General features: G+C 35.1%; 1 non-coding gene across 1 annotated transcript; it reads right to left on the bottom strand.

The window, feature by feature from the left end:
- Window positions 1–4137: 4137 nt before the first annotated feature.
- On the bottom strand, window positions 4138–4244 carry LOC131170969 (small nucleolar RNA R71). The gene has a single exon (XR_009141729.1). It is a non-coding gene; the product is annotated as a small nucleolar RNA R71 (small nucleolar RNA).
- Between the last annotated feature and the right edge of the window lie 2839 nt (window positions 4245–7083).

Here is a 7083-nt window from a genome sequence, read left to right as displayed (position 1 = left end):
AACACAATTAGTAATTAATTCAAGAAAAATCAAATTTTCAAGAATCATATATTTAAACAACAATTACTGTGCACAGACCTGACGTGAGTCGCCTCTAGGCCTTGACTCAATCTCTCCGAGCCTCCAAGTCTTTTTCAGCTAAAACACACAGTTTCATAGTGTTTCAGTACCATAACTTAACATAAGTCCAAAAATAAATTTAACTTCACTTTTACCTAGTTCTATTGCGTTAAATTCGACGTTCTCGAAGTTTTTGTATTTCGGGTTACTATTCACTACACTATTCAAGTCAAATTGTTGACTTTTTAAGGCTTAATAAGTATGGGAACTCCAACTTCACCCACATACCACATTTTGGTCATTAAATTTGTTGGTTTTGGTCATTTTCTCAAAGCTTAAATCCTTTTGGCCAAATTGTCAAATTTTCAGTTTTGGTGCTCCAAGTTGCACTGTTCCATTACTCAATCTACTGTTGGAATTTGGCAAAACTTTCTTCATAGAAAATGTTCCTTATTGTCTTAAGTTTATTCTCATTTTTGGATCACCCCAATTGGAGTTTTTTACCTTAAGTTATGGCCATTTGAACCAGGGCTGCCGGATTGGAAACAACCCAGATTTTCTGGGCAATTTTGGTGCTGGCAGTTTTGGGTCACCAACTTGGGGTGGCCAAATGACTTGGTTGCTGGTAGAATTTTGATTTGTGTTCTTCATGAAAGTTTTAGGTCTATATCTCATCTAACCACTGGTAAAATTTCAGGTCATTTGGACTTGCCTAGCTCGAGTTATGACCAAATGAACAAATACTGTTCATTTGGTCAGTTTGTACAGGGCAGCCTGCACTTATCCAACTTTGGTCAATTTGTTCACTAGGTTTTGGTCACTTTTTGAGTATAGTTCCTCAATGAAAACTGTGTCATTTTATGTCTATTTTCATCCCCAACTGATACCATATCAATTAGACTTGTAAAATTCCAGTTTTGGTCCTTCAAAGTTGACTTGGTCATGCTGCCAGCAGCATGACCATATACCCTCCGAATTTGGCTTCAACTCCAACAATTCAAACACAACTCATTTGGTCACAATTGACCATTTTTCACTTCACAATAGGTCAAACATGCCATTTACTCATTTCTTACATTTTTGGTTCACAAACCCTAAGTCCCAAAACCCTAACTCACTTAATTGTTGCAATTAACTAAATTTAAAGCTATCAACCATAATCAATCAACTAATGGAGGTCTATAAACTCATTTAAATCCATCAAACCATACAAAATCATACTCCCCTTCAACAGGCTGAAATTTCAGTTTGGTCCTTCCCACATATTTTTATTTTATTTTAAGTTTATTTACAAGCTCTTGATGCCACACTAACACTAATTAAACAAAAAAAAATTGAAGTTTATAGTACTAACCTTGAGCAGAATTTTCTTCCTCCTTTTCTTCAAATTTTTCTTCTTTCTTTTCCTTAAATCCTCTTTCCTAGTTGCCCAAACAAATTCTAGTTATGGTAGGAAAATTTTCTATGGTTGGATTTTGGGTTCTTCAAGCTCAAAAATGAGCTTTCATGGTGATTTGTGAGAGAGCTTGGGAGAGGGAAGGGAGGCGGCAAAAGGGAAGAAGAAGAAGAGGTTTTTATTTTTTTTTCTTTTCTTTATTTATTTTAGGTTATGGAAGACCGCAAAATCTAAATTAATAATTAAATTAATTAATTTATTTATGGCATCATGCATGAGGTCATGCATGATGTCATCACCTTTTTACTTTTTCATTTTTCTCTTTTTTTTTTCTATTTTTCTATTAGTTCTTTAATTTAATTCTCGATTCTGAAATTTTCTTTTCTCCGATTTTATTTGACAGTTAGGTCAGGAGTCAGCTCTCGGGGTCAATTAACCAAATTGCCCCTCGCCGGTTCATCCCGGTTTGCAAATAATTCCATATTTCTTCCGGCTCCCTGACCTAATTATTTGACTGGCTTAACAGTTCATTTTTGTGATTTTCTCTTTTCCACTGTGTTCATAAGGGTCCTAAGGACCGCAGAGTCACATTTTACGGTTCGAAATTTGAGTTTAAAATGACTTCGCAGTCGTTCCCGAGGAGGTCACCCATCGTTGTGACTCTCGGTTCGTTTAACTTCTTATGTTCTGTTTTTCTTATTTATACTTAACTAGTTGAACATTACTAATTATTTGTATTTATGTTTTCTCTAGTTGTCTTAAGTATGGTTCTAATCCCCTTAATTGTCCGGACCGACACCGGTCACCGGAACAGTGAAATATACCAGGCTATACAAATAGGGGTGTTACAATATAAAAACTTCTTTTTCTCTTTCTTTCAAAAAAAAGAGAAAAATAAGGAGAAAAACAAGGAGATTTTGCAAGAGAAAGAGAGACGAAGGAGAGAAGCACGTGAAATCTGGTCTTGCTGCAGCAAAAGGGACGCCTTCTGCAACATTCCAGCAGCAGATTCTTCATCATTTTATTGGGTTTTTCTGTTCCTTAGCTTAGATTTTCATTATTTCTTCATTTCTATACTTGGGTTTGTCTTGAAACCATGATTTGTGAGTAGATCTTTGAGATTCTAGAGATGGGTTTGTAAATATTGCTTTGTATTGTGGTTTTTGAACTGATTTAGTCATTTAAATGAGATTTGCTGCATTTTGATTTATTGCTTGTGAGCTTGTTGCCTTGCTTGATGAATGGGCTCTCATTAAGTTAAGTTTTAATCCTTGACAGATGGACTGAAAAGTGAATGTTTGGGATAGATAATTTTGTAATAAACTTAATTTTCTTGGTGTTAGAGATAAGATAAGAGGATTAAGTGGACTTTCAAAAATCAATTAGAGCTTTAATTGAGTTTTTGTCAGGTTTGAAATACCGTGAAAACAAGGTTTGATTTGATGAATACCAACTTTGAAATGCTTGAAAAAGGTTTCAAAGAACTAAGAATTGATTTCCCTCAAAATTGCAATTCTCATGTGTTTGGCTAAATTGGGGATAAACCACATGCAAACAATATTGAAAACCCTATCTCTAGAATCACTTTAATTTTTATTGAATTTAGATTTAATTCCTCCCAATTTCATAATTAGCAATTTCAATTTAAATTTTGGTAATCTAGTTTAATTAATTTAGTTAATTGTTTGATTTAGCTTAAATTCCTCAAATACCAATTTTAAATTTTAAATTTCATTTTTTTAATTATCTTTAAATTTTACCATTCTAATTAGCTTATTCTTTTATTTTCAATTTAAGCACAATTCCCTATGAGAACGATATTATTTTTAAAACTATACTGCTGTGACCCTTGCACTTGCGGAAGCTATTTCACAGCTAACACATTAAGTTTTTAGCGCCGTTGCCGGGGAATTGTTTGTTTTTAAGTTGGATTTTAATTGTTTTAAGCTGATTAGAATTTTTATTTTCTTTTATTTTCACTGCTGTTCCTTGTGTTTTTCAAGTACTTTTCTTGTTTATGAGATAATCGAAAAACACAAGTGATACTCAATTGTTGTTCAACCCTGAAATTGAAAAATTTTGTTGAGCTAACAAAAAGGAATCTAATAGGAGAAAGCAAGTAGAAAAAGAAGAACAACAAAGGTTTGACCTAGAGGAGAAAATTAAAAATATGAAGAATCAAAATAAAGCTATTGGTGGAGATAATGGAGGAAATGAGCAAAATAGGCAGAATGAAGTTGTTAATCAAAATGATCCTTAGAGAAGATCCATGTTAGATTATGCTTTTCCTAGATGTGCAGATGTGAGAGATAATAGACCTATTATTAGAGCTAATCAATTTGAGTTAAAGACTGGTCTCATTCAAATGGTTCAGAATTCACAATTTGGAGGTAGCTCACTTAAAAATCCTCATTCTCATTTGAAGAAACTTGAAAATCCTCATTCTCATTTGAAGAAACTTGAAAATCCTCATTCTCATTTGAAGAAATTTTTGATGATATATGGCACATAAAGACAGTCTGGAGTTTCAGATGAAGTGATTCGGCTCACCTTATTTCCATTCTCTCTTCGGGATTCAGTATTAGAGTGGTATGACTCACTTCCACAAGCTACTATAGCTACATGGGAGCAGCTATCTCAAGCTTTTTCTATCTCAATTTTTCCCACCTGGGAAGACCACTCATTTGAGGAATTTTATGGTAGCTTTTAAGCCAAGGGATGATGAAACTTTGTATGAATCTTGGATGAGATTTAAGGAGCTTGAAAGGCAATGTCCTCATCATGAAATACCCAAATGGATGATTGTTCAGAATTTCTACACCAGAGTTACTCCAGCCATAAGAAACACAATTGATTCACAAGCAGGAGGAGATTTCATGAGAATGACAAGTGAAGAATGCTATGATCTATTAGAGAAGATTGCTCATAATATCCATTTATGGGAAATCCTAGAGCAATTGAGCCCAAGAAGGTTGGGATTTATGAACTTGACTCAGTTAGCTACATGAATGCAAGATTTGATCAGTTGACTCAGCTTCTTAGTGATTTTCGCACAAAGGTAACAACCTCAACTCCTACAACTATGCAACAAGTTGCCTACACAGATGGAACCCAAAGTTGTGGAGTTGATTACTCTTCTTATGGTGATGATTATTTGCAAGAACAAGCTGCTTATGTAGGAGGTTATCAATAAAAACCTATGAAAAATTCTTACTCTAATATGAACAACTCAACATGGAGGCCACAAGCAACTTTTGCTCAACAAGGTCAAAGCTCAAATTATGCTCATAACCAGCAGTATATGCAGCAGAATAGGCCTCAGTTTCAACCTCAATTTTAACTCACAAGGCAGCCATAACCTGGATATCAAGCAAGAGTACAACAATCCCTTCCACCTCATGAACCAAAGCCAACCTTGGAAAGCATGATGGAGAAATTTTTTGCTGAACAAAGCAAGATGAATAGCAAATTGGAGGAAGAAATGCAACACATGAGACAAACCATGGATCAATTACAAGCCCACAATCGTATGTTGGAGATTCAATTGGCTCAATAAGCAAGCTCATCAGGAAGTAAATCCTATGGCAAACTACCTAGCCAACCACAAAACCTTCATGAATAATGTAAGGTTGTGACCTTGAGAAGTGGTAAGAAAGTTGGTCAAGAGAGTGAAAATAAGAGAGAAGAAAAAGAGAGCACAAAAGAAGAAAATTCAGTTGAGAGCAAGAAAAATGAAAAAGAAGAAGAAAGCAAAAGTGAGCAAGATGAGGGAGAGAAACCATACATCCCACCTGAGCCTTACAAGCCCACCTGAGCTACCCTCAAAGATTCATCAAGCATAAATTAGACAAACAATTTGGCAAATTCCTTGAAGTGCTAAAGAAGTTGTATATCAATGTGCTATTCAATGAGGCACTATCCCAAATGCCAAGTTATGCCAAGTTTTTGAAGGAGATTCTTACCAATAAGAGAAGGCTAGAAGATTATGATACCTTCAACTTGGGAGAGCAATGCAGTGCTATAATTCAGAAGAAGTTACCTCCCAAACTCAAAGATTCGGGTGCGTTTTCCATTCCTTGTCATATAGGTGATAATTGTGTGGCAAATGCCTTATGTGACCTTGGAGCTAGCGTCAGCCTAATGCCACTTTCAATATATGAGAAGTTGAATATGGGAGAGTTGAAGCCCACAAACATGTATCTTTCATTGGCTGACTGTTCAATTAAGTATCCAGAAGGCATTCTAGAAAATGTGCCTATTTAGGTTGGAAAATTCTACATTCTGGTGGACTTTGTCATTTTAGATATGGAAGAAGACACAAAAATTCCTATCTTATTGGGAAGACCCTTTTTGGCAACAGCTGGTGCATTAATTGATGTAAAGGGTGAGAAATTGACACTTAGAGTGGGGGATGATCAAATGATATTCAACATCAATCCAGCCATGAAAAGGAAACATGAAGAAGTTGAGTCTTGTTTGCGGGTAGACATTATTGATGAGATTGTTCAAGAGCATTTCAGAAAAAGCTATCCACAAGACCCTCTTGAAATTGCTTAGTCCATGGTGGGAGCATTGATGATGACAATCACAACATAGCTGCTTTTGCACAACACTTGGAGAGCTCTCCACCACATCCTGAAGCCACAATTTTTCAGCTTGAAGAAGTGCAAACTTTGGAGATTAAACCATCATCATTAAAGGTAGAGGATGCCCCAAAGGTAGTTCTTAAACCTCTTCCTTCCAACCTCAGGTTTGCTTTTTGTAACATCCTCCCTGTACGTAGTCTGTACGTTCTGTTGCTCTGGTGACCTAATGTTTGTCCGGAAAAGTCAAGATATTTAGAACTACACTTCGGTGATAGTGAATAGACATATAATGATAAAATAAATAAAAAAAATACAAGAAAAATTAAAGAAAAATAAAAGAGAGAAAATGAAACAAGGTTAAATGAGCCGACACCGTAGCGATGGGTGATTGCACCGAGAAGTTACGGCGAAGGCAATTGTCGACTCCAGGACCGCGGAGAACCCTCAGAATTAAATTTTCGGACATAATTAAAGGTTTATTCAAGTGTAATTGACACTAGAAATATCAAAAAAAAAAATTAATAGATTAGTATAAAGAAAAATAAAAAATCGAGAAACAGACAAAAATCGGTATTACTAAAAAATTTGAAATACAACCCGAAGAGAGGTATTTTGGTCAATTGACACCTAGAGTTGACTTTTGACCTCAATTTCCATTAAAAATAAATGATATTACACTTTGAAAATGTCATGAAAATAAAAATATGATACATTATATGAATAGTGAAAGAATTGAGGCAAATGTGCAATTTATGAAACTTTGAATAATTAAACAATAAAATTTACTTAAGTGCTCCACTAACTCAAATCTTGGGACACCTATATAAGTCATTTTTGGACAGAAACCATCATCTTTAACCTTGAAAATAAAACAGCCGATTGAATCTCCATTGAAGTCCACCATGGCCAAATGAGTTCCATCACCATACACCATTGATTTAGCCATTATTTCCACTTGGTTTCTTCATTAAAGCTTGCACACTCACCTTGAGGAAGATTTTGGGAGCAAGAAAGGAAGGATTTGGTGAGGTTTGGGAAAAG

This window comes from Hevea brasiliensis, chromosome 11 (assembly GCF_030052815.1).
Source record: "Hevea brasiliensis isolate MT/VB/25A 57/8 chromosome 11, ASM3005281v1, whole genome shotgun sequence".
Lineage (NCBI taxonomy): Eukaryota > Viridiplantae > Streptophyta > Magnoliopsida > Malpighiales > Euphorbiaceae > Hevea > Hevea brasiliensis.
Note: the sequence above shows the minus strand (reverse complement) of the source record. Positions and strands in the feature narration are given on the sequence as shown.